Raw genomic sequence first — 27124 nt, 5'->3', positions numbered from 1 at the left:
GCTCTACACAATAAGTTCAGACCGTGGCTTATTTCTGTGACCAATCATGACCGTGCTGGCTCGTTGCACTTAGTCCATCATCGTCTCCACAGACAAAAATCCCTGCTGGCTTGTTCGAGGAAGCTGCTTAACAGTTGCATAATACACAAGATTACAAAACTAAAAGTGAATCTCATGATGTAAACTCACAACTTTAACCGTTTGTGGGCAAAAGCTTGAATTTTAAACAAATTAAACTGACTGCAAATGAAGGAGAAACAGATGCAGCAAAGACGTTTCTGTTATGATTAAGACCCTGTGGGTTACTTGGGGGGTGTTCCCCATTCAGAAACGACCCCTAAATTAATTTCTTGGTTAACGGGCCAAGCATGACTAGATCTATCCTTTTACTATAAGTATTCGGAAACATGGAACCAATGTTCTCATGCTTCCTAAAGGAAAAAGATCTGACAGAAGTAATCTTTTCGTACATCATTGCAAAACCTTTCCAAATCCCTTAAATGTTGTTATGATTTCTGGCCTAAACTATTTAAGACTTTTCCCAATGAAGCCGGCGGCTCTTATGTTGTTATCACCCGGTGATGTCATGGACCCAATCTGAGAGGATTACGCAGATGGTGGGAGAGATGAACTGTGTGTTAGCTCAAGGAAAATGTGGATTCCTTTCACAATCTGGGGGAAGAATGACGAGGTATTTGGCTTCACATTAATCTTTCTTCTTACGAAGAAGATTTGGATCGACACCAAATTGTTTCATTGTAAATGCTCAGTCTTGTGGTTGCATTTCCTCTAACACATTCCTCCTCAAGGCTGAAGGAAACAAACAAAAACAACAAGACTGAGAGAATGGAAGAGGGTTCATTCAAAATGTGATCCTGTGTCAGAACAATCAATTCAATGCGCTTTCTTTCTTGTGTTCCATTAGTCATTGTCCTTGAAAGGGAATCACAATTGAGGTGGAAGAACGTAGCAGTCACATTGTTTCGATTTCACTTCCATTACATATCAGCTTCAATAAACAATAACCTAACAGGCAACATTTCCCAAGGGCAAACATACAGCAGTTGACTAACTATTCAATTAAAGTAAAGGAAAGCACACATATTTTACATTCCTGATGTTTTATTTCAGTGCATTGCGCCCGTCATCAAATAGCTGATAAGAAAGTCATTCTATCCACTTCCTCTGCTGAGTCTTTAGTCACCATATCGGACTCCATAAATGGTCAAACAGTAGGTTCTCACTCTCTATTTAGGGTTTACCCTTAGTATCATCTGTTTAGGGTTGGACGGATGTGCAAGTATCCAAATCATAATTTTGGCACACTGATTGATTAGGAAACCTTCAGGGATGTAGCAACCTTAACTCAGTTTACCCATGTTTTATTGATAAGCATACGTATATAGATATAATATAGTATACTGGTAGAACAGTATGTTGTTAATACTGATGGGCACAATTCATATGTATTAAGTAAACAATACTAATAATTAGTCTTTTTTATTTAAAGATCAAAAACAACTATAAGTTGATCTTACTACAAAGTACAATGTTGATGGCAGACTCTTCAGGAAAAAAAAGGTGACAGAAATGCGCCTTTTGGAAGTTTTCCTTTGTGGATTTACAATGGTATTTAAGCATGAGAAGAATATAAAAAAAACATTTTTCTCAAAACAGGATGATTAACAGGAAGGGAAAGCAATAAAAAACGGACCTAAGACCTCTAAGAACTATTGAATACAACAGTCTAATAAGGAAAAATTACATCTCAGACATATGTAGGGCTTTGTCTACTCCATGAGTCACAAGACCAAGACGGAGGGAACATCTAGCTTAAAGGATCCAACAGGTGTCCTCTCTATACATTCTTAATCTTTGAGGCTGAATGAGGCCACAGATGAAACACTGAGTCAGGATCCATTCTGGCACCAGAGCCATATATGGTCAATACGTCCATTTACGTGTCTACCAGTCATGCTGACTAGTTTCGAGCAGGTGATGGAAGAGTTCAATGACATTTCTGAGGAGACCTTGATGCCCTGCCGCCATGACAAGAGCATTCCTGTGATCTGGACATGTGACTCTCCATCTGTTTGCAGGTTTATTTGTAATGTGGCCGGCATGTTGACCAGCATGATGTAATGCTTAACTTTCATATATGGTTCAAGCACAAATGTTGTTTCAGCATGTCATGGTCACTTTGCGCTATGTGACACAGGGTGTCATTTCGCACACTGTGTCATTATGTCATGTAATTCTAACTCGCACTCTGCACTAAAAGAGTCAAAAGTAATTGAGCTTGAGTCCATAATGTGAAATTGTGCGTTTAATTGTAGTTTACGATTTCTGTACTTTCTCCAAATTCCCTTCAGTTTGCATATAATTTATACGTGCATGAACTAATAAAGTGCCAGAAAATCTCACAAATGACATAAAATATGATCTTTAAAAAAAAAAGAAATCATAAAAAGGTGACCAATAGAGTTGCCGTGATGGAGCCACAGATTGATCTGCCTAGAGGGCTGTGTTACAGTGACGTCAATTAACCATCTGAAAAATCATCACGTTTTTTTCCCCAGAAGTACGGACAGTGTCAGACGAAAACAAACAAGTCTTTCAAACTATAGGTGTCATTTTTTTTTTTTGCAAACCTTGAATATAATCATATAAAAGCAGACATGCTGTCAGAGGACAGGAATGTGAAATGGAGCACAGTGGGAATGTCTCACAGGCTGTATGTGTATGTGTGTGTAACTCCTTAGCTCTGGCAATGGACAGGTGTGCTTCTTGGGATTGAACAATCCCTGTTATTGCCCAGCCAGCCTTTTTATTACCGTCTCGCACCCAGCCAATCACATCCAAACACTGGTAAACAGGTAGAAGAGAACAACCATCAATCACTGGGTGCACTGAGGCCACACACACACACACACACACACACACACACACACACACACACACACACACACACACACACACACACACACACACACACACACACACACACACACACACACACACACACACACACACACACACACACACACACACACACACACACACACACACACACACACACACACACACACACACACACACACACACACACACACACACACACACACACACACACACACACACACACACACACACACACACACACACACACCAGAGTGTATTTTTGGAGGACAATCCTATTTTTCCAGGCATGTTTCTGTCATTATCATTCCTGGAGTAGCTCATGTTTGAAGTCAACGGGCCGTAGAACAGCACAGCGCTCACTCTGTGCCGAGTGGGACGGCTACGGAGAGATGATGGGGAAAGCAGGTGCTGTGATTGGGGCTACGTTGCTGCCAGAGAGGTAGAAAAGACACGGAGAGTAATACAAAGGAGGTGTCGGCAACAATGACACAGAGAGCTTTCTGACCTTATTTCCCTCACTAGACCCCAACTCTGTCTGATTAGTTTTCATATCCACTTCCTGTTGCTGTCTGATCAGTGGGTTTAGTCTATCACGCCCCTGGTCTGCCTCTGTCTGGTAGTGGGGTTGTGTTTATGTCTAACAGAGAGGAGTAATAAAGGCGGGAGCTGTTTTCCTACATAGAGAGTGATGGCGCTGAAACCTCTTGAAAGCCTTGAGTGGTTAACACATTTGATATTTGTATCTAATGTGTTGAACGTTTATTTTATTTTGAACTTTCTTTAACTTCTATGATCACGTTTAATTAGAGTATTGCTCACTAAAAACTTTAAAGGACAATTCTGGTTCATGAGAACTTTTTTTTTGTTTCAGCCATCATTAATTAAGTTTTTACTGAGATCCGGTAACATATAGCCTAGGAAACGCGAGTAGTCAGATGATAAGACAGGCCGCAACATAGCTTACAGTTTCTCTTCAGCATGACTTCAACATACAAACAGATGAAAAGTTAAGCTGAGCTCAGGCCGACTCAGCTCAGACAGCTTTATCATGTGTGGGCAGCAGAAGAGAACGATAAGGAAATTAGGTCTGCGACGTGAGCGGAGGAAGTGTCTTCCAGCAAATATGGGGCTGATGTCATCCGTCTTGACAACAGTAGTCTGGAGAAACAATGACTCCAGCGCAGCGAGATGTGGGCGGTTAGGTCATTACGGAGGTCGGAGGGTAAAGACTGATGAAATCTCATGGTTTGATGGATAAGGCGTTCATGACCTCTCTACTATATATACACTCTGCAAGAAGAAGTGTTTAAAGAGGATGACAGCATGACAAATGTGTGTTAGTGAGTGAGTGTGTCACGGGGTGATGTAATGCCTGCCACAGAGTTCAAAGCTCAGATAAGCATTTAAAGGGGAGCACCTTTAACCATGTAGTTACATATACTATAATGTTCTATACGTCAACAATGTATTATTGTATTCGACATAATTTAACCAACAACATACTCAGCAGCTGTATGCAATGCCTCATTTGGGAATTCAGTTCAGATCAGATAAACTAAAGAGGACATCACCTTTTGAGAAAACCAGCTCACAGTTTTTTTTTCACACTGTGACTCTCAGTATTCAGAGTCTGTCACATCTATTAACACCTCAGTAAATATGACGATATTTTACAATCCCTGAGCGCCACAACCTCAATTACAAACAATGTCAGAACGATCTGCAAAACGTTGCTGGTTCTCGTTTATTATTCATGAAGACAATGCACCAAAAGCAATTCATCTAAAAATGTTACCCTCCTTGCTATTCGGAGGCGATAGTGAATACTGAATGACAGGGCAAAGTCACATTAGGGGTTTTAATCATGTTGTGATGAAAGGAAACCTGGCATATGATATGACACACTCCTCAGAGGCCTGAAGCAAAAAAAAGAAGCTGCAAATGGTTCGGTACCTGGCCTAGATTAATGGCACAGACTCAGGCATTAATGTGGCATCACTTATCTTCAGCATCATCATTCAGAACCCTACTGAAAGTATGTGAATATGTATTGGAAACCTTGACGTGAGCCTGCTTAAATTAGTTTAACATTATGAGTTACCAAAGCTCTCAGTTGCTCTCCTAAACATGTCGTGCATGCTGATTGGCTTATCTAACATCTGTCGGGAGGCAGGTTTGAAATTGAAAAAAACAGTGAATGATATACTCTGTACAAATCTGTACAAGTATGCAAGTAACAGCAATGCCCGTGTCTTTGTACAACCACCATGCATACCACTTTACTTGTATAATTCTACTACATGGATATATACATATATGGAGCTATCATGTTTAGCAAAGCATTCTCAATAGAACAATTTTAGACATAAATATACTTATTTTATTTATTTATTTCAAGCAAGTTGAAGATGGAACTGTTTAAACTACAACGCAGGCAACCAACATTTCTAACATGCCAGAATATCATCTGATTGCCAGATTTCTTGGGTCTCTCCCCCCAATCTGCATGTCAACTGATCTGGCAAAAACTGATTAGTTGGGGAGTGGGGAACCAATTTGCAGAAATCCTGCTCCTTAATACATCCCAGTTGTTCACATGTATTGCTTGGTAACATGAATTATGCTAGTGGTGTCATAGGCCAAACAATTGAATTGTAAGGTGGAACATAAACATATCTATCAACACTTAAAACTCAAATAACTATTTTACCAGCATGAGTTTCTTCATAAACTTTCAAACAACTATTTAGGGTCTCTATAGTTAACTTTTCAATTTGATTTTATATCTTATTAGGTTGATTATTTTTCATATATTGTGTAAAAAGTTTGCAAGTTTGTTCCATGCTTCTATGACCACTTATTGAGCATCTACACTTTATGATACAGTCCAACACTGTAGATAATGTTATTTCAAACGCAGTGAAAGAGACAGAAACATTTAGCAGTAGGATCAGGGCTCCTGGCGCCTCAGGGCACATCTATGGATATCTCTGAGAGAAACATATGGGAAAGCAGGGGACAGTTAAATTACTAATCGAGTTAACCATGTCGATGGATATCACACACACACACACACACACACACACACACACACACACACACACACACACACACACACACACACACACACACACACACACACACACACACACACACACACACACACACACACACACACACACACACACACACACACACACACACACACACACACACACACACACACACACACACACACACACACACACACACACACACACACACACACACACACACACACACACACACACACACACACACACACACACACACACACACACACACACACACAGGCTGGAGTTGACCTGACATGGCTGGTTGAGAAAGGTCAATCAATAGCATCCGAAGTACAGCGGTGACGTGGAGGAACTGTGCGGTCTGTTATGGCTGGACAGAGAGCACGGCTCAACAGAAGCAGGAAACACACAATGAATTCTGCTCACAGCCGGGACACACAACCTGTGTACGTCTGCAAGGGATGTCTGTGTGTATACGTGTGTCATTTGAGTGCCTGGAATAAGCGTTTTAGCAGTTTGTTGTGTTGTCTGTTTTCTTATCTAATTGTGTGTATGAATCTGTCTGGCTGTGGATGCATTTGTCTATTTATCTGTTCACTTCTTTGCGTGTGTTTATGTGTGTGTGTCTTTGGGTGGGTTAAAGGGTGGGATCGGAGGACTAAGGCAATTGAAAAAGAGGAAACTAATGCCCAGCACGTTCTCAATACTTCCTTCCAGACTGCTTATATTTGAATTGAATGTGTAGTCTATACTATTGTCTCACTCTATTGGCCCTACATCAAACCTAATTTATTATAAATGGTTTACAAATGTACAATTATTTGCAAATATATGTGTATGAATAGATATAGATGAATTAATTGTTCCTAAAATAAAAGAACCCCATTTTTTAGATACTCTAAGCCAGGAGTCCCCAAAGTGGGGGTCGCGAGATGATAAAAAATTGATGATTGACAGAATTTTTCTTTTATCAATTTAAAAAATATATATATTATTAATAATAACGTGTGCATATACATTTTTCAGGGGCGGACTAGCCATCTGCATAATTTCCCCGCAGCGAGGCTCCCCCCATTGACTCAAACTTTTTCATACCAAGGACCACTTAACCAATAAAAAAACACTCACGGACCATCTAACTCCACAAATATCCAAAAACAATAGGCCAGCTTACCCCAACAGTACATAACAGCCTAATAATGACAGCTTGACCTTCTCTATATCGCCTCGTTCACACAATAAATCAACAATACAAATACAACTACAGATTATATGAGCATTTAGTTCAAATACGATTTAAAATGCTCTCAGGTTTTACAGCTCTTATAAAATGTAGACTACATTTATTACGGAGTTTATGTCCGAGCCAACAGACTCACAGATCGTTGGCTACTGAGAGATATGTAAAATACACCGTATGTAGTACTACGACACAAACCTACGCTGTGGATTTCCAAAACAAAAGTAAAACTATGGTCGCAGGCCCAAGTTTAACTCTCTGAGGCCTGTATGGTCTGCCTACAAAACAAAAATAAAAAAACGTTTATGCAGCCCCAACAGACTTCATGCAATGCTTCATCGGATGCACATATTAGATAATAATCTCTATCTAACTCCTAACATCTAAATCTACTTCCAGCATGGATAAATGCTCATAAAATACATCCATTGTTTGTTTTATATGCTTCTTGAAATCCTAAAAAACACATATTTTTTCTAGAACAGATTACAAATCGCCTGAAAAGGTTACAAACAAGTGGCAACATGTGTGACGAAGGTGTTGCACTGGGCTATATTATGCAATGAAAAGAAACTTAAACTTTGACAGGGGTCAGTCTCTGACACTGTTATTTTGGGGGTCGCGGGCTGAAAGGTTTGCCATAGAAATCACAAAAAAGTGTTGATACTGTACTTTTGAAAATAATAATGAAAACTCATGAAGGTTTGGACATGTGTGGGGATTGATGAACATTGAGTTTTGATAAGGGGTTGGACATGGGCGTGGCAATAACCAGTGTTCAAAGTCAAGCCAAGCTCTTTTCAATCTCACGTAGATGTATTTAATTCGATAGGTATGTTTAGCGTACAAAATAGCCTCTTGGAGGCATACCGTAAACCCAACAGGAGGTCAGACATTTTGAACGACAGAACGATATATTTGTTAGTGTGTGTGCGTGCAAATTTCACCCCGCCAATATGTTTCTATGTGTACAAGAAAGGCTCTAGAGGCTCTACAGGTGTATTTTGCTAAATCCCCTTTATTGAACATACAGTAACATAAATACTACACATCCACATAATGAACAAACAAAAATAAAATGTATGCAATTTAATTATTTTAACCTGCTTTATTTGGGGGTGGACCTCAAATCCTCTAGGGGGGTCCGTGGGCATGCACCCCTGGGAAGATTTATTTTTTAAATGTTGAAGTTAAATGCATTAACCTGGTGCACTTTGAGCACAAAATGAATGTATGGATACAGCTCTCAACACTCAGATGAAAGGGATCTGTATACTTTTCAATAATCCAAACATCTTTAGAAGATGATCACAACCAATAACAAATCATTTAAACTTGTTTATTCTTATCTTACAGTTAGTATTCTTTCTTTTTATTTATGCATATTTTACTAATCACTCCCCTTTTAAACTGTTTTTTGTACTGTCCTATAGTACACATTGGAATGATTTCTGACTCTCTCTCTCTCCCTCCCTCTCCCCCTCCCTCCCTCTCTCCCTCTCCCTCTCCCTCTCCCTCTCCCTCTCCCTCCCTCCCTCCCCTCGGCGATGACGCGAGCGCCACATATTATTATTTTAATGTATTAAAAAAAACATACCTGGCTGGCCCGTAGCAGCGGCGCAACTGAATGAACATTTAACAAAACCATGAGCTAACATACAACAACTGTGACGACATTCAAGCTCTGCCCACTCACACAACTCCAGCAAAGTTTGTCGAAGACAGTAGCGGGAGGGACGTTTCACTCAAATCAGTTTGGGTGCGGACACGTACTGTAGGCCTGCGACCCGCCAGTAACCTCAACTCTTTGGGAGTGCGAGTGCACGTTCACTACTGCTTGCAGCTTTAACTTTGTAGTGTTTTTGTATGTACATGATGGGCTGCACTTCATACTCCTCAGATAAGACAAGCAGAAATGATTGAAATAGATGTAGCCCTGTGATCATGACTATTAGGTCTATTTTTGCTTCTGCTGATTGAACCTCTGACTGTGGTTTGTTCACATTATCTTTGGCATACAAGACCCAAAACATGACCTGCACACTCCTCTCCATCACATGTTCTCCCTGGAGACACGTGTCACTGCGCATTGTGATAGATGGCTTGAGACCAGCATTTGTGAGCAGATATCTTTCTTCCATCTTAAATAAATAGATTTTGTATCAGAATTAAACTTTCAAACCCCAGGTCCTACGGCAAACAGCTGCCACCAGCTGGAAAACGCTTTTTCTTTTTAGCGGTGTCCGACATTTCAGTTTATGTGCAATTATTGTCCTGCATCTCACTAATTTTATGTAATTATCCTGGAGCTGTCAAGCTAGGTTTGCTTGAGGATTCAGAATACAACAGTGTTATTTGAGATGTATTTGAGCCAATGGTTCCCATGTGCTTTAACCTTTACAGCAGAGTGCTAAAAGGGAAATGGACTCATTATGACTGAGGAAAGGATGGCAGATTCTTCCTAATAGCTTTGTGTTATGAGCCTGGCATAGAGACATCGTTCTGTCTCCAAAACATTACCGGAGCTACTTGGCCATCGATCAGCTCCGTCAGGCTTCTGCTGAGAACCGTGCACACTCTGATAAGGCAACCCGCGGGCTCCAAGGAACAAAACAGGCCTAATTTAGTACTTTCAGAGTTTATTTGGCTTCAGGCTTCCTGAGTCATCACTACCTTTCAAGTCATTAGCAAATCCTCTTGAGTCATGGAAGGCTTTTTACCCCTTAGAGAGGCTGAGTGATATAACTGCACATCTCTTACAACCACAGCATGTTCCTGAGCCATCAAGGTAACCACAAGACATACTCTGGTAATTGTTGAGGTGAATAATACAAGTCAGCAACTTAGATAATATAATAATCATTTATACAATTTATAAAGCGCAAATGCCTAACAACAATAAACCAATCAAGAAAGTATTCAAATATTAGGATAAAATACAAATCAATACATGAGAAAGAACTGGAGCAAAATCAGGGCCAGTCAGTTGCTGATATAACAGTTTGACCTGTAAAGGAGGCTTCCTGGAGTGCAGATGTTCTGATCCTGTCTGCTAACCGACTGATAATAACATCCTCTGCTGGCCAAAAGGACTGCTGTTTGTCGGTCTTCCTGCTGACCCCGCAGCCCCTGACCTGTGATCACCTGCCAAGACGGTTTCTCTGGAAGCCGGGAAGTGAGTGGGAGACTGGCCAAGTGTGATTTACCCCCTGCAGACTTTTCTATTATTAACCTGATCTTATGACAGAGACTCAGTAGCACACACGGATTAACTCACGGGCACTTAGACACATAACTTCTTTCCTCTGAGTTTAAAACACTTGTTTATGGGAAGTCATGCAAAAGATTAACCAATGCCGAAATGCAAGGTGTGGTGTGTGTGTGTGTGTGTGTGTGTGTGTGTGTGTGTGTGTGTGTGTGTGTGTGTGTGTGTGTGTGTGTGTGAACCTTTTCTAATCTTTCAATTTCTCCGGAAGTCTGCTGGACCCTCCGACTGCTCGGGGCCCCAGCGAATGACCTCTGGAACACTACATTGCTTTACTCATTACTAGGTTTATCTCTGTTATTTAAATATCCTAATTACGAAAGATGTATTGCATTGTTTTTAGTAACACTATGTGCATCAACAGTATATGACCTTGATCTTTTTCTGAACGGAAAAATATTATGTATCACTTATCCAACTGCTAGAACACTGCGATGGGAACCAAGGTGCTAGGTGTGAGTATGACCTTGTCAGGTCTGACCCCACCTTTTTCCCCCTCTTCTGTTTTTAAATATACAACGCAGACTCTACTCTTTGTCTTTCAATCTGCAAAGAGTGTTGCTCACTGTATGACTTACTGAACCTTACCGCAAGAAATAAAACACAACAAAGACAGCTGAATGGTTTGATTCCTCATTCACATGTGATAAATAAAAGAGCCGCCACACTTCTTATTGTGGGTTTGGGGCCCCAGAGCAATTAGATGAGTTTATGGTAAGGGCTAAGAAGCGGAGAAGCTTGTCATTCTGTCAGAGCTGATTTCCTCTTCGCTTCAAACGCTAACCTCCCTGGGCTGCCAAGGGTTCACGCGGGCCAACAAACATATTTTTTAAAAAAATAGCTAAGAGTTGAGGAAACTGGAAAAAAAATGTAAACCCTGCAATGATTTTGTTTTTACTTCCTGTCATTGCATTTTGTTGCTAAGCGATCCGAGCCATAACATGCCTGCTGGCCGTAACTCTATTTGATGCCTGGCAACATAAAAACAATTTCATCCAATAAAGGGGGGGCTGCTGGGAATTGGCAGTTTTGTAATACTTTTGCATTTACAGACAGACTCAGTGACTTTGTGAAGTTGCAGTACCATGCATGCATTATGAAGCAGTTACATTTCCAAAGCTGAACCTCCTGTCATATTCACTGAACCACAATGTCTGCCATCATACAATCCAAGTGCTGTGGGAGGTTTTAGGTATTCATAACCTGTAAAGGGGATTTGTGTTAACAGAAAAACCTTCAAACCATGCATACAAAAGTGTATCAAACAGTGGTCAGCTATCATGCTATCCATGACACAGGAGTGCAATCCAAGACATTCTTTCCACAAAGGAAGTGAAAACACACTATAAACACTGAACGCACTAGTAGAGCATAGCATTCCCTACATGAATGAAAAACAAATATCTATGTTGCACCTCCCCGTGCAGTCCCAAGAGCGTTTCCCAACACTGTTGATGTCTTTTTTCCAAGTTCAGTGCCAACAAAATACTTCATCTGCTCCACCTCTGAGGCCTGTGTATCCTCCCAAGTCTTTCTATGAGATTCACCTCTTTACCAAAGTATTTGCTGGAAAACTAAATAAACACAGTTACACAATTGAAAAGCGGTCTTATGTAATACACACCAGCTATGCCGTGACCCAAATGTAACCATCTTCACGGCCCTGGACTTGAACACCCCACACACTGCTCATGCATTATTTATGCACAACAACGACCTGCTGCGTGACATGATGTGTTTACTCTAAGTTAATAGATAATTACAAAAAACATACCTGAAGGGTAAAAGAGGCGTCTCTGAAATGTTGCTGATGACGGAAAAGGTCACTTGTAATGCGTTTTCTCTTTAAACGCATTACCACTTAAAAGTTATGAGGCCGTTAATGGCAAAATCCAATGTTTACTAACTCATCTCACATGTTGTACTGATATTGGAGGCCCGTTTGCTGAATATAAATGAGATTTGCCCTATCTATCACTCCTGTACGCCTGTAATGTAAAAGTATTGCAGGTTTTTGGGCCGTAAAACAAGGGTCAGTATTTATCTGAGTCATAGTAGAAGGGCACATTTGAATGCAGATAAAAGACAATCAATACCTTAGACAAAATGGATACAGATGAGACAAGTGTGCTTTAGAGAATAAAATTAATATTTAAAAAAGAAAAGGTTGGAGAGTTCCATCGGCTGAATTCAGGGCATTTCATAATATCTTGTAAAACAGTGACTGCTGTTTGATGGGAGGCACTGATGCAAATGTGTTGCAACCATACTGTCATGTCTGGTATTGGGATTTCGAAATCCCAAATGTGAGTTGCTTCTAATGAAAAATAATGTTTTTTGGCCATACAAAAACTACTCCTACGCTCTATGGTGAAAATCGAGAGTGGCTAAGACCAGATGCATGCTTTGTTTTAAATGATACTTTACTCGTTTTTGTTGTATATAAGATTAAATAAGATTATTTGTTGTAAAGATGTTATGAGCTGTTGGAATGCATCTGATGTTTGTTTTTTTTGTTCTTAATCATCAAATCAATGTACAAAAAGCAGCGCATCCTTACAACCGAGGAGGCGGAGCCAGCAACAAATCACTAAATCTACACACAGCAACTGGATGAATCAACAAATCGTGTCAGTACGTATGCCTTTCTGCTGGATGTGCTTGTGCTCTGTGTGTGGCGGAGGAGATGAGGATAGTGGAGAAGAAGTGTGTGTTTTCAGTACGTTCCTTGGCGTGAGAACAGACTGTGAGCGGACATCACACCACACTGTGACAGGCTAGGGAGACAAGGGAGGCAACACACACCTCCCTGCTCCGGCCCCCATACCTGCCCTGCCCCTCCAGACCTCCCACACACACACCCACACACCCACAAGACCACTACCCAGCATGCACATGTGAATGCGTATGTGCACACAAATACAGTACACAATCTAATTACATTTATAGGAGGTTTGAGGTGAACAATAGCTGCCCACTGCACCTAGTACTAGAATGGGTTAAACGCATCTATACAAAACATATGTAAAGACTAAAGAGTAACTTTCTTTAATTTGCCCGCCGTTTCAAATATCTAATAGTCTGTTTGTTAACATGTTGTCAAATGCAAGGATCGTCAAACTTTAGTAAGAGATTTCCAATATCTCTGAAAATATGCAGTTAATAACTGATGCATGATTATTTTGGCTGGGATGGCTTCTTCAAGTCGGAGCACTTCGCTTGTCATTTAGAAAATGATGTTGTGAAATGTTACATTTGCAAACACATCTTAAATCAATTATGTTCAGGTACTGAATGTGAGCCTTGGCATGCACATAGACCACCACAAATATATATATATGGAGCTCCAAGATGGAAGGGTACATGTGTGAAAGAGTAAGGGATTAATTTATTAACTGCTACTTACAAGATTGGCTACATATTTAGAAAGCTGTATAATATATTGGTGGGTAGCTGTAAAAACTACCTGAAATCCTGGCAGTGAATTTCATTTCCCCATTGCGACGTTTATATTTCTATGGTCCATTTCTCCTGTATAAAGTTCTTCCAATGAAAACTTTTGACTAGGTGGTCTATGAATTATTATAGGAAAACTCCCATTCCTCTTTATATGTAATAAGATGGCCAATAATCAAAAAAACATACAGGTTAATGAAACCAAAAATATCCCCAAGAATTAAGTCAATGCCTTTGAAAGCATTTTTCCTGATAATTGTGTGATACTAGTCTTCAAAACGTTGTTTAATAACAGCAATTCGGAGCGGATGCAGCTGAGACACTACTGTAACACTTGAACAAATTACACGTAAAGGCGAGAAATCCGACACACGAGTACTTTCTCAGTGGCCTCCAGCTCCTACGGACACTCTGAGAACATTGTGGCACCCAGTCGCCACATACTGTCTCCTGACTCACCCTCATGTGGAAACTAGACGCCTGGGTCTCACCTCCTGCGTCTGAGAATGAATGGACTCGCATGCACACTCAGTGGATGGGTTTGTATGAATGCATAATTTCTAATACTCATGCAAAAAGACACTTTCTGAGGAATTCAAACAAACTAGCAAAATATTCGAAAGTGCACAGTCTGTTTACAGCGCTATTGCATATCTGTAAATGTAAAATCAAGATGTTAGCTTGAAGGCAGCAGCTCCCGGCTACATGTACTGCTACTAGCATAAACATTCTTCAAATCTTACTGATCATCCATAGAGTTGCATCGTGGGTAACACAAATAACGTTTGATTGCCTTTTTTGTTGACTTTGCAAACAATTAAGTTGACCCTGAATCCAAAACAATGTGCTGAAAGATGCTAAAATGTTTCATAGATCTAAAAAGGGAAATGCATAGTGGGAATATATAGTTTTAATTTTGACTATTGAAAAATGTAAGTTGTTTAAAATGAAATTAAGAATTTGTTAATTTAATCTATAGCCATTCTAAAATAATTGTTATTAAGAAAGTAATCCAGAAAAGCTTTAGACTGAGGGGACTGACTATTAGAACAGCAATAGAAAATGAAATGACCTTGACTATCAGAATATTGATATCAGCTTATGTCTTATTTCTCCTAAGGCCTCATGAAAGAATGAACAAAATACTCCTCACTCCATCTATGAGTCTGTGCAGAGTGCATAATGATTGCTTTCTGATTGACTCCTCTAAAGCACTGGATCATTAGCAAGGCCTCTTTTAATCCTACTTAAATTTAAATTGCTCACAGATTCAGGAGTGTGACTATTATTTCTTCTGAGGGAATGACAATCATGGTGGCATACAGCAGTGAGAACACGAAAATAAAACACGCGGTTACAACAGGACCTCATAATGTCCAACAACTGAGATCACTCCAACCAAGATTCACTCACTGTTAAATTCAATTCAAGAGTTCCCCGTACTTTGGCATCATTTAAAACGGCTCAGCAAATGGCATTAGTCAGACTGAATGATGGAGCATAAAAAAATGCTAACTCAGAAAGGGCGGTTCTGGAGAGAAAACAACCTGAGAGATATATCACTTTCATCAAAGAGTGATGAGTAGTCCTTTCAAATGAAGCAGAGAACAGAAGAAGTTCATGCAATGATAGGAATATTTGATTCACGCTATGATGGATGGGCCAAAAACTTAAGAGAAGACATGTGAAGCATTTATCAAAGACGAAAGCATTCGCGTTGATGACGAATTATCATCCGTTTGTGATTAGGGACTATGTCAACAAAAAACAGAAAGATGCATTCCTGGTCCGTTTCAGGTTAAGTCTCTATAAATCTGCAGCACTACAACAGGTTTGTTGGGGAAACAGTGAAATAAATAAAAGTATATTTTCAGGAAAGCAACAAGAAGATGAAGTATATGCTTGAGCATGAGCCTGTGTTCTTGAGGCATTGCATCTTTTGACAGACACCGCTACCCCGTTGTACAAAATAGGACTGAGCCTTGCTTTATCTTGTCTTTCCAAGATTCCAACCTAGAATGAGTCGAGGCATTGACTTGATTGATTGTTTGTCTGCTTTCAATGGCAGCAGGGTGAAAAAATGGGGATAGTTGGTGAAATTGCATATATCTGCAGGCGAGTGAAATTCAGTTCAAACTCATTCACATACCAATATGTATAAGCTCTGAGCCTTGCCTACAATACATGTCGGAATAGTACGGTAATTGCAGCTCGAGTAAGCTCATTGGAAAGTAGACCATTTAAGTTAGTACTGAAGCTTGGTTCTTCTGATGTTCTAACAATCACGTCAACCTTGTGATAACTACAAGTAGGTTAAGGAGAGTGTTTTGACGTGGAAACAGGTAAGCATGCACTGTGGAGGCAGAACACATTTCTAACTTTTTAATGTTCAACTTTACAGTTACATTCCCCCGCTACAAACAGCAAATCACGTGTCAGCTTTTTAGCACCCTGTTTAACTTTTACAGTTCATTTTAGTACCCAGACCAACTCTTTTAATGCTGCACCTAATGATTGTTTTTCTTTTCCGATAATTACATTACATGTTACTTGTTATTCCCTTAAATTGTTAAGAAAACAATGAAAGTCCCACACATATTCCCCACATACCACGGTGACATCTCAAAGTTGCTTGTTTTGTCTGATCAGAAGACAAAGAACTCCAAGATGTGCAGATTCCAATTAAATAAAAAGAGACAAAACCGTAAACCCAGTCAGTTATTTTCAGACATCAGGAGGGCTAAATGGATGGTTTTGTTGCTCTTTAAGTTCACCACTTTGATGAGGCCTTAAATATCTCATCAAATACTGGACGGATTGTCATGATCACTCGTTCACTCTATCGCTCAGGTCCAAATATAATAACGTTGGGGAGCCCTTAACCTTTTAATCATTACAACAAAAGTATCATGTTAGCATTCTACATGGTTAGCGTTGTCATTGTGAACAGATTAGCATGCTGACGTTAGCATTAAGCCTCACATTTTATTCTTGTTGCTTGTTTAGTGATTAGTGATTCGTCAACGGCTGCTAAGACTGTTAATGCTTGGTAGCAGCAGAGAAAACTGGGCATTTAACCACAACTGTCAACTGGAGTGACAGGGGACGCTGGTGGTTAGAGTCTGCAGGATGGAAGAGATCATTCCTGGCATCTCCAGCAATCGATGAAGTTGATGTTGAAAGTTTGTATCTCTCAGGGAGTGACTTGTTTTTTAAGAGCGAGAACAGACGGGATGGAATGAGAGTGAGAATTCAAAGAGTGACTGAGAGAAAAGAGAGGCAGAAAGTAGAGAGAGCAAGAGAGAGCGAGAGAGAGAGAGAGAGAGAGAGAGAGAGAGAGAGAGAGAGAGAGAGATATTATAAGAGCGCGTAGAGATTTATCTCAATTAGACTTGACTGGTTGCTGCAATGTTTACACAGCGCCGCAAAATGTGACAGAGGCAATCATAGTATTAAAGTGTGGGCCACTACTGGGCCACTACTAAGAACATAAATGCAACCCTGCTGCATCCACTGAGTTATCAGCTTTAGAGGTGTTTGGAGTGTAATCTGCTTTAAAAAAAACAACCTGTCAGTGCTGTTCAAACAATATAAATACATAACATACCCAAGGCACGCAACCATGAAACATTAACAACTTTTTATTCAAGGGTTCTTGTCACTCTTGAACTGGCACGTGTGCTAAATCCAAAAAGCATTCTTCGCTATGGATGGTATGTTGTAAATGTACAGGTGATCAGTGAAGGAGGTTCATTTCCTCTCACTAACACCCTAGGAATCAAAGGTCAATGGGGCGAAAACGTGACATAATAACAAAGTTGAGATGTAACACCTTAGTTTCTGCCAAAGACTACTAGACTAGAGGTGAAACATTACCAAGCAACCTGCTCCACTACAGGAGGGCAAGGGGGACCATTGTTGTTACAAAATACAAACATTTGTGGAAGATTCTCAAGAGAAATCAATTGCATTTTCGATTGCCTCACCTCTCACTTGCACAAATATGAATCAGCTTTCGACAGCAGGCAAAGGATAAATAAAAGAGAAAAAGAAGAAAACTATTTACAGTTGAGGCGACATTTAGTTTGAAATAAACATTCAACCCCCAACCCATTAAGTGGAAAAAGGGCTTTTGTCTCAAGCTGTGCTGTGCCCTCTCTGACCTTAGCGTGACTTTTCTCAACACCACCATGACTGGCCCACTTCCTGTGTCTTCCCCTGCTCCATCTCACATACCAAACCAGACATTCACACACCCACGGCGACGACTGAGCTTGACCCGGTCATACTGTGAGGCTGAGAGGAGTTCCTGTTCATGACAGTCACAGCTGCCTGTCTCGCAGTCTGCTGCACCGCGCTGGGCTGATGGGGCTGCTGTTGGTGAACCAAAGGCAATAAGGGGGCGGGGTGCAAGGTGATGGCAGGGTGAGGGGAGAGCTCTAGTCTATTCAAGTTCTTTACGCAACACTTCCTGGTACGCATGAGAGGCAATTAACTGGTACGTGTTGACCAACTCATACTGAACACATTGTGAAGGTAAAAAAAAAAAAAAAGGTATTTGTATTTCTATAAGTATATTTGTGTATAACGGTCTTTTCTAAGTTAACGCTTACACTAGTCTAGAACAGCCATATGGCCAGACCTTTCTCTTGCTACAGCCGTTATTATTCACCCATGTGGCAACATTTGCTGTGGTTTGTTAGTATGTGTTAGTATGTAAACAAATCGTAACCACCTTGAGTACTGCTAAGGTCAGGATGCAGCAACAACACGCAGATAGCGGAAGGGGAGGAGAATGCAGCGTTAAATACGCAGACAATCGCTGGCTTGTACAAATAGCCTATTACCAGTGTTTTAAACTACCATAACCCTAGTGAAGACTTTAGTATGTATGGCTTGGAAACATCTGTAGCACCGTCCAATCAAAAGCAATCACTCTGTAAACAGAGAACTTCTGAATTATCACCAACTGTTCCAATACTCCCCAAATTAACAGGATTAATAGGATTAGTGGTGAGCCGTGACTTTTATACCTAGGCCCTCTGAAAAAAAGATCTAAAAAAAATGTTTTTAATATTATTTTGTAGAATACATTAGGCCCTCAGAGAGGGCCTAGAGGGCCCTGACTGCTCGCCACTGAACAGGAAAATAATACATACATTAACCCTGACTGTTTACCCTTTATAAGTGTTAAAATGACTTATTTGTATGCCTAAATGGAAAAAAACATGTCTATCATAGTTAGTAATGCAGTTTCTGCGCTGATGTTATTTAGTTGAAGGCATTGGAATAAAATTTGAGGTACATTTTACGTTGCTATGAACAGTCTTGCACTAATGTACATTCTCAAAGATATTGAAGTGACTCTTATTTTGTATATATTGATTGATAGGTATATACTAATAATAATATTTGCATACATACTTTCATATATATTTATTTCTGTATTCGGGATTGTGGAAAACGGTATTTCGATCTCTCTGTCTGTACACACAAACTGAAAGATTGACAATAAAGTTGACTTTTTTTTTTTAATAAATCTTCTCAGTTTACTTCACATTAAAACTAAAGGTTTTTAAAAATTAGGCCAGATGTGTGTCTCTTCCTCCTAATGGGTCATATATATATATATAGGGAGGCGTGTGGTGCAGTGGGTAGTGCGTTGGTGTTTGGATCAGGGGGTCACAGGTCCAAACCCCACTGCAGTCAGCATGCCGTTGTGTCCCTGGGCAAGACACTTCACCCTAAATTGCTCCTGTGGGGATTGTGTATTGAGTATGTAAGTCGCTTTGGATAAAAGCGTCTAACAAGTGACATGTAATGTAATATATAAGCACGCTAACATTAGTTATGTCAGTTAGCGACACAACAGTTACTTAAGAACTGATTTGAATGGTGCAACTGGTTGAATCTACGAAAATCTCCACAAAGTTAACGGTTAAGTTAACACAAGGCTCCATTATCTAATCTGGTTTAGTTACTGTATGTGCACATTAGAATGGTACAGTCAAGTTAGTTTCAACTAAAAGTATGAAAAGATAGGTTTAGAAACTTTAGATGTTTGGTTTACTGCCAAACTGTTTATAGTGGAATGCAAATACTTAATTTCCACTGCTGGTTCTCAATGTGTTTTCAATGTGAGCACATTTGCATGCCAATAAAAAACTCTCAGCCGCAGAGTAATTTACTGTTACTATTATTATAATACTGGAAATATGATTTATCCTTTCTGTATTGAAAACAGGCGAACCAAGTCAAGTCAAAAAAAGATTCTTTCTTTATCACTGGCAGATATCTAACTGCTGAGTAGTTGATCTGTGGCAACAATTATCCTCCAATTTAAATGTTATCAGCTTAACCTGAGCTAAAACTTGGAAGACATTTCTATTCGAGACACTCAGTAAGGAAAATGAATCAGAGTTGGAGAAAGGGAGAGGAAGCAGCACTGCGATGTTACAAACGAACACGCCAGACGAGGACTCAGACAGACAAACACTGAGAGGAAGGGCAGGTTAAACGTGGAAAGAATGTGACAGACAGTTGGGGAAGGCATGCTGACCCTGGCCCACATGCTACGGGTGGGTTTCAGGTGTCTCACCCTCATCCCCTGTTCACACGAGGATGTCAAGGCTCCGTGAAGGAAACCAGGTTGGTTCCGTTGTGGAAGTCATATTAGAGCCAGGAGGAGGGAGAAGAGTCTCCATTTGCAGGCAGTCTAGTCAAAACAGGGCTTCTGTGCTGTCTGGTGTTAGTTTGGGGGCTGCTACGTGAGGCATGACCAGAGAGGGGCCCGCCTCAACCTAAATATTACGTCTTTAAAAACACGAGCTAAATATTGTGTCTGTGAAACAGAATTTTCCATCCTGCCTCCAGACTTAAATGTGCACATAAACCTTTTACACGTGTTATGACAGATTTTAGCACTTTTTTAATGACCATTATTTTCCAGGCTCAGTGAGCTTAACTTACAGTAACTACTTACAACATTGTACCATTAGAAGATACAGTAAGTATCAACTGGAACTTGAAAAACAGATTATGGCTGCACTTGAAGTCATCACAGAGTCTGAGCAGTGCCAGTAAAACATGGCCGGATTGGAATTATTTCATGGTGGATTCAAAAGTAAGTTCATTCAGTTGATAAAGATAAATCTCAGGTCTTTTTGGCATTTGAAAAACAAGTGGGAGTAAAATAAAGTGAGGGGTGGATCAGAAAGGGTTTTCTTTTCAGGCAATTAAGTTTGTCTTCACTTCAGACTGAGAGCCTGACCTGAAGATCAGGATATCAAACAAAAGAAAGAGTCACACAACTGCAGCTACTGGGAGACAGCCAAAATGACATGAAGCAATTTATCAGACTATAAAATGACTATTTGTCATGGCTGCTGGATTGAGAGTTGAATTTATGACCAACATTACAGAAGAAACAGTACTGTGATAAAGTTAAAAGTGCTCTTGTTTTTCAACAACAAAGCCAATTTCAAGAACATTAGGAAATCCTTTCTGCCAGGCTAATTTAGCTTATTTTAAATCTCAGAAGTATTCGAGTAAGCTTCCAAAGGTTTAAGGTTTGAAACTTACATTTTTTTTTACCAATTTATTAGAATTTAGAGTTACATGGTTGATGTTCCTTCCTTGATGATGTTGTTGAGTATATCATCAATGAAATATAATGTTACTGTAAATGGTATGCATTAAAGAGATTTGAAATTAGCATGCCCGTTAGTATGCATTGAAGTGCCAGGTCCGTCAGTGCCTTCTGTAAATGCTTTTCTATTCTGAGAAACGTTGACTATACAAGCAATGATGCGTTAGCAATAACCATCAATCAGCTATAAAATCATCTTTTGTCGTTTTACCTGGGGACGGCACAGACTGACTACACACAAGAATCAATGTCGCATAAATATATATTTTTTGCCTTTTCCACTTCGATATATGCATTGCTCAATAAATGTAAGGTAAACTGGATCTGAAGTCCCTAGTTTGAATGTGCAGGAGCAGCAGACTGGCTGTGATTGCTCAGCCTCTCACTCTGTCACAGTCAGTGAACCCAGATATCTGGAGGAAAATTAGAAAACAAATACGGCCTTTTGTCAAACACTTCTCTTTTTCATAGACTAGTTTGTAAACACAGTAAGAACGTTTTGTGGCTGAATTGGCTCTCAGAAAAAGGTATACTTGTACCTTACCTTTTGATACCAAAATGTGTTAAAAATAAAAACTATACAAATAATGCGCACTAAAAACATTCAAATAAATAGACAATATTAACAAAATATTGCCGTGCTACATTTTATTTTCTACACATCTGGAAACAAATGTTTGCTTTTTACTGTCCTTGTCACTGCTAATTCCCTCTTACAGTCTTAGCAGGAACCAGACTAGGACAGAGAAGAGGATTTGGACATGGTCCTTCAACTGCTTCCAAACAATGAGCCACCTGAGTACCAAATGTTTAACATGAAGGCCAAACTACATATGTTGCTACTGGGGATTACCTTTACTATACTTTATTTCAGGATGAACTGTACATTTGGAAAACCTCAATTCCTCTGATGTTTGAATCATACTAAAACCTGTTACCCTTGCATAGAAAGCAGCATAGACACCTGGGGCCGTATTCACAAAGGATCTTAGGGCTAAAAGTAGCTCCTAACTGGCGAATTTAGGAGAAACTCCTAAACATAATGGGCATGTCAGTCTTAAATTTAGGACTCCTAATTGTATTCACTAAGAGCAATTCACAAAGTATTTTAGGCCTAAAAGTAGCACCTAAGTTTAGGAGAGCTTAAAAGTCCTCGAGAGGACTCCTAACTCAGTAAGACCTATTCACAAAGAATCTGAAAATGGCTGCGAGACAAAATGTTTTGGAGACAACGGAAGACTGTGAATTGATCAAGAGATATAGGCTAAATCGTGAGGGTATCAAACTTGTTGTGGAATTAGTGCGGGATGTAATAACATTCCCGACTAACAGGAATAACCCGATTAGTCCGGAAATAAAATGTTTGGCAACACTACGATATTTAGCAACAGGGAAAATGCAACTTTACAATGCCGACGATTTAGGAATATCGCAACCATCAGTCAGCCGTGCCATAAACCAAACCATCAGCGCGCTCTCTAGACCACATATCATCCAACAGTTTATCCGGTTTCCTTTGGACAATCAATAACTACACAGGATCAAAGCCAACTTCATGGCAATTGCAGGTATGCCCGGTGTGGTCGGTGCTATTGACGGGACGCACATAAAAATAATTGCGCCATCAAAAGATGAGGACGTGTTCGTCAATAGAAAGAAAGTACATTCCATCAACACGCAGATTGTTTTCATTCATCATGATAGGGGGACTTGAACGGCGGTATGGGCTGTTATTGAAAGTGTTTAAGTGCTGGAAATATGCTCATTGGATAATAGTTTGCAGGGTGCTTTTAATTGCCCCCTTGATTTAATGCAATTTACGTATTTTTATTGTTTGCTCTCTCTCTTTAACGTGCATATACAACGTCATTATCGTGGTCTGCACAAACTTGTCATCATGCGTGTATTCTGCTAACTGCACTGTCCAAAACTATTTGATAGGAATACATTTCTAGCCTAGGCTATTTCCTTGTTTTTCGGTGATTTAGTGGGCTCGTTAGTGGGATGTTGCGGATGAGTTTCACCGAGACCGCCTGCTCTGAACAACCAATCACCGTACTGACCGCCTCTAAACTCATGCACGAGAATCGACGTAATCCATAGCAACGGCGCGTCACTCTTAGTTCACTCTTAGTGATTTATCCTTAGTATGAGTAGGTCTCAGGGGCTTTGTGAATAACTTTTAAGAAAAAACTCCTACGTAAAATGTTTTAGCGCGAGTTAGGAGCACTCCTAGCGGTAAGATAAAATGCTTTGTGAATACGGCCCCTGAACTCCTTCACCTGAGTTAGTGATAAAAAAAACTACCAATAAAGTATGTCAGCAAGCAAAAACATGTGGGTTATGATTGGCATGAGGAGTGAAGGCAGTTCAAAACTTGCATCAGAACATCTAGAGCACTGACGATACTCAACAAAATGGGTGTGAACTCATCCAAGCTTCTGCAGTGCTACCATATCCTGCCAAACATGTTTTTTTAAAGAAACAGGCTTTTTGATTCACTGTTGTTAATCATTTATAGTTAAGTTATTCAGACAGTGAAGGTGACAGGAAGGAGCATTTGGCAACAACGGTTGAGTTTAGGAGTGACGATCACAAATGGTGTCAGCAAGCCAAGGAAATATTATCAAATCAGTTGTTCGGTGGATGCAGAATGCATGAGAGTTATACTCATCTGTGGCAGGGCTGTCGAAGCATAGGGAAATTATTTGAAGGCACAAGGAGTAACTGACTACCAAAAAACATTCAGAGACTTGAGATCGCTGTTGGTAGAAAGTTAACATTAATTCAAAGCTAGGCTAATGTTAATTATCTTTTTTAAAACTCTGAAAACTATAAATGGACATCAAATGTTTTTGAGAGCGACTTTGTGTCGGTCCCTCTGCCCTATATTTACACTGGGATACACTGTGTAAAATAGAAAGAAAAGCATTCTACTTCATGCTGTCAAAATAAGAATATATAACTATAACTGTGACCTATGTATGTATGTATGTTTGTATGTATGTAATGCACACAGAACTCATAACCGTTTTTAAGATATGCATTCCTGTCGGCCTTAAGAAAATATTCTTTATCTCTATTCTACAAAAGATTGACATTATGAAAATGAGTTGGTATATCATCTCCTCGTGAAAACAGCAAATACATTTTTCGTCATAATTATGACTCCGATTATGGATTTGCATTAAAACACAAAGTAAAGGTCACTGACGATCTTAGCAATGCATCCTTCTTTGTGAACAGTCTTTGCTCAGGGTAGTGTTTAGTATTATGGAATATGTGTAATTAACTTTGGCTCTTTGTTGGAGTGTTTTCAGAAAATGCTGAAACAACATGCAGTCTATTTAAGCATTTCCCCTGATGGTCAAGCTTTTAAGCCACAGCCTAATGGATAATATTCTGAGACCTTGAAAGTTCAGTAACTTATTCAATATTATACGGTTTTAGGGTTTTAAACAAGAATGGACTCTAAAATGTATATAATAATTTAGAAAAAAATATGGCCTTATCCTTTATAAGGCAGAGAGAATAATGACCAAATTGTGAGAACCTACAAGTGTATCTTTCATGCGCTGAGTCTACAACACAAAGTGGAACTCAAAGCGGAAAAGATGGATGACTCCAAAAGACCAACAACTTAATCCCACAGCATTTAAAGTAGAACAAAGAGATAAACAATAACAAGTGATTCCTCCCAATTTGGATAAGAACAACTCGGAATTCCAACATCAATCCTCTTGCTGCATCGCATACCTGCACAATATCTGATTAAAGGAGTTTTAGAAGCACAAATTCACAAAGTTTCCCCTTAGAGTCCAAAGGGACAAAGTCCAAGTTTATTCCTGGCAGCACATAGAACTATCGTGGCTAATGGTTAAGTAACCAGAAGTTATGTATGCCTTTATAAGATCAAGATAAGACAATTCCTTAATTGCCTTCCAATGCAGTAATGTTCGCATTACTCCAAATCGACTTCCAAATGTTGCATACATAATTATGTTAATGAGAAGCCTTTACTTTAACGGCAACTAAAACCAACTAAGTTTTTCCTTACAAGTATTGGCAGTAATAAATGAAAAACTGAGATGGTTGAAATAAATGTGAACTAAGACACAGAAAAGAGAGAAGGCCCCCGCCAACTATGCAGTAGATAGAACAATATTTACTGGTGGTCGCTCATTTATCATTCAGGTTAGCAAACAGACTATCCAAGATTAAAGTTACACAGGATGTCTGTTCATTCTTGAGAATATAAAGCTATATTCTCACTGAAATAGTGATGCAGCATCGATCCTCAGTCAAATCTAAAAGCAAGGATGTCGAGATAACTGTGTGATTCAAATTAACCCTCATCATTGAACCGCAATTGAATGGAAAATTCGGTATTATTATAAAGAAATGCAATCATTTTAAAGTAAATCTCATAAACTGGCAGATGACCTCAGCTGTGAAACAACATTTTTGGTGTTAACTCTAATGTAAAGCCATGTAGCCATGTAGAGCCAGCTTTTTAACTCACACTGCGATAATTACATGTTATTTTCACTGGAAATGATATCTTATTATGTACAAAAATATATAATTAAGATCGATCCCTTATAATTCTGCCCAAGCAAAAACAAAATCAGTCAATGGAATCCATCCGATATTTTTTACAGTCCTGTTTTCAGAGATATATTTATATACTTTTTTACATAACTCTCTACCAAGCTGTCATTCATCACAGCTAAAAACCTCCCATGAGCAAAATAGGGGCAATAAACCAAATCACTGCTATACCTTTATGTTATATGAAGAAAAAAATAGTTCTAAATGCCTGTACACACATGGATGCAAATGTAACTTGTACCACGTTCAGAATAAATGAAATGTGGTTGCTGTAGGTAGCAGCTCTGAGCTTTTCCAATCAGTATCCCTGCCGCCAGTGAGGCTGGGGACCATTAGCACCAGCGAGCCAACTGAAATGACTGATGTGACATGACAGGGGCTTTCAAAGAAGCCGTCCTACCATTTCAATCATTGTCATTCACACACATGCCTACCCTCTATTGCAGCTACCCTCAATAGGCAACCGGGTGCTTTCACATTTTTTACTTTCACAAAATGTCTTCATTCATTAATTTGAAAAATCATAGAGCCCATCACTTCAAATAAATATGTTTTTAAAGGTTGTCATCATCCTATATAGCCAATTACTGTTTGAGTTATAAAGTAATATAATTTAAACTCATCCTATGCATTATATTGATAAGCTACGTATTTAATATGAAGTGACAACTGACATTAAATAATCAATACATCAATAAAAGTGCATTAAGCATTCCATTAACATGCAAACAAAATCCATAATTGTCAAAATGTTGCCTTGATAAGAAATGGTATATTGAAGAATATGATGGGTTTGAAAAAAAAAAGCATTGTCGTTATTCTAATGGGCGTTGCCTCATGCCTAATCTCCATATCCCTTTGTATAAAATGGTGCACAATATGGTTAAAATGTGATCATGGTACAGCTTTAAGATATGAAGCCTAGG

General features: G+C 39.5%; 1 protein-coding gene across 2 annotated transcripts in view; it reads right to left on the bottom strand.

Moving 5' to 3' along the window:
* The window catches only part of ddah1 (dimethylarginine dimethylaminohydrolase 1), a 75788-nt gene that overhangs the window by 42802 nt on the left and 5862 nt on the right, over window positions 1-27124 (bottom strand). The gene's annotated exons all lie outside the window — the stretch shown is intronic.

The sequence above is a fragment of the Notothenia rossii genome, assembly GCF_949606895.1.
Source record: "Notothenia rossii genome assembly, chromosome: 1".
Lineage (NCBI taxonomy): Eukaryota > Metazoa > Chordata > Actinopteri > Perciformes > Nototheniidae > Notothenia > Notothenia rossii.
The sequence above is the reverse complement of the archived record's forward strand: the minus strand, read 5'-3'. Positions and strand labels throughout refer to the sequence as shown.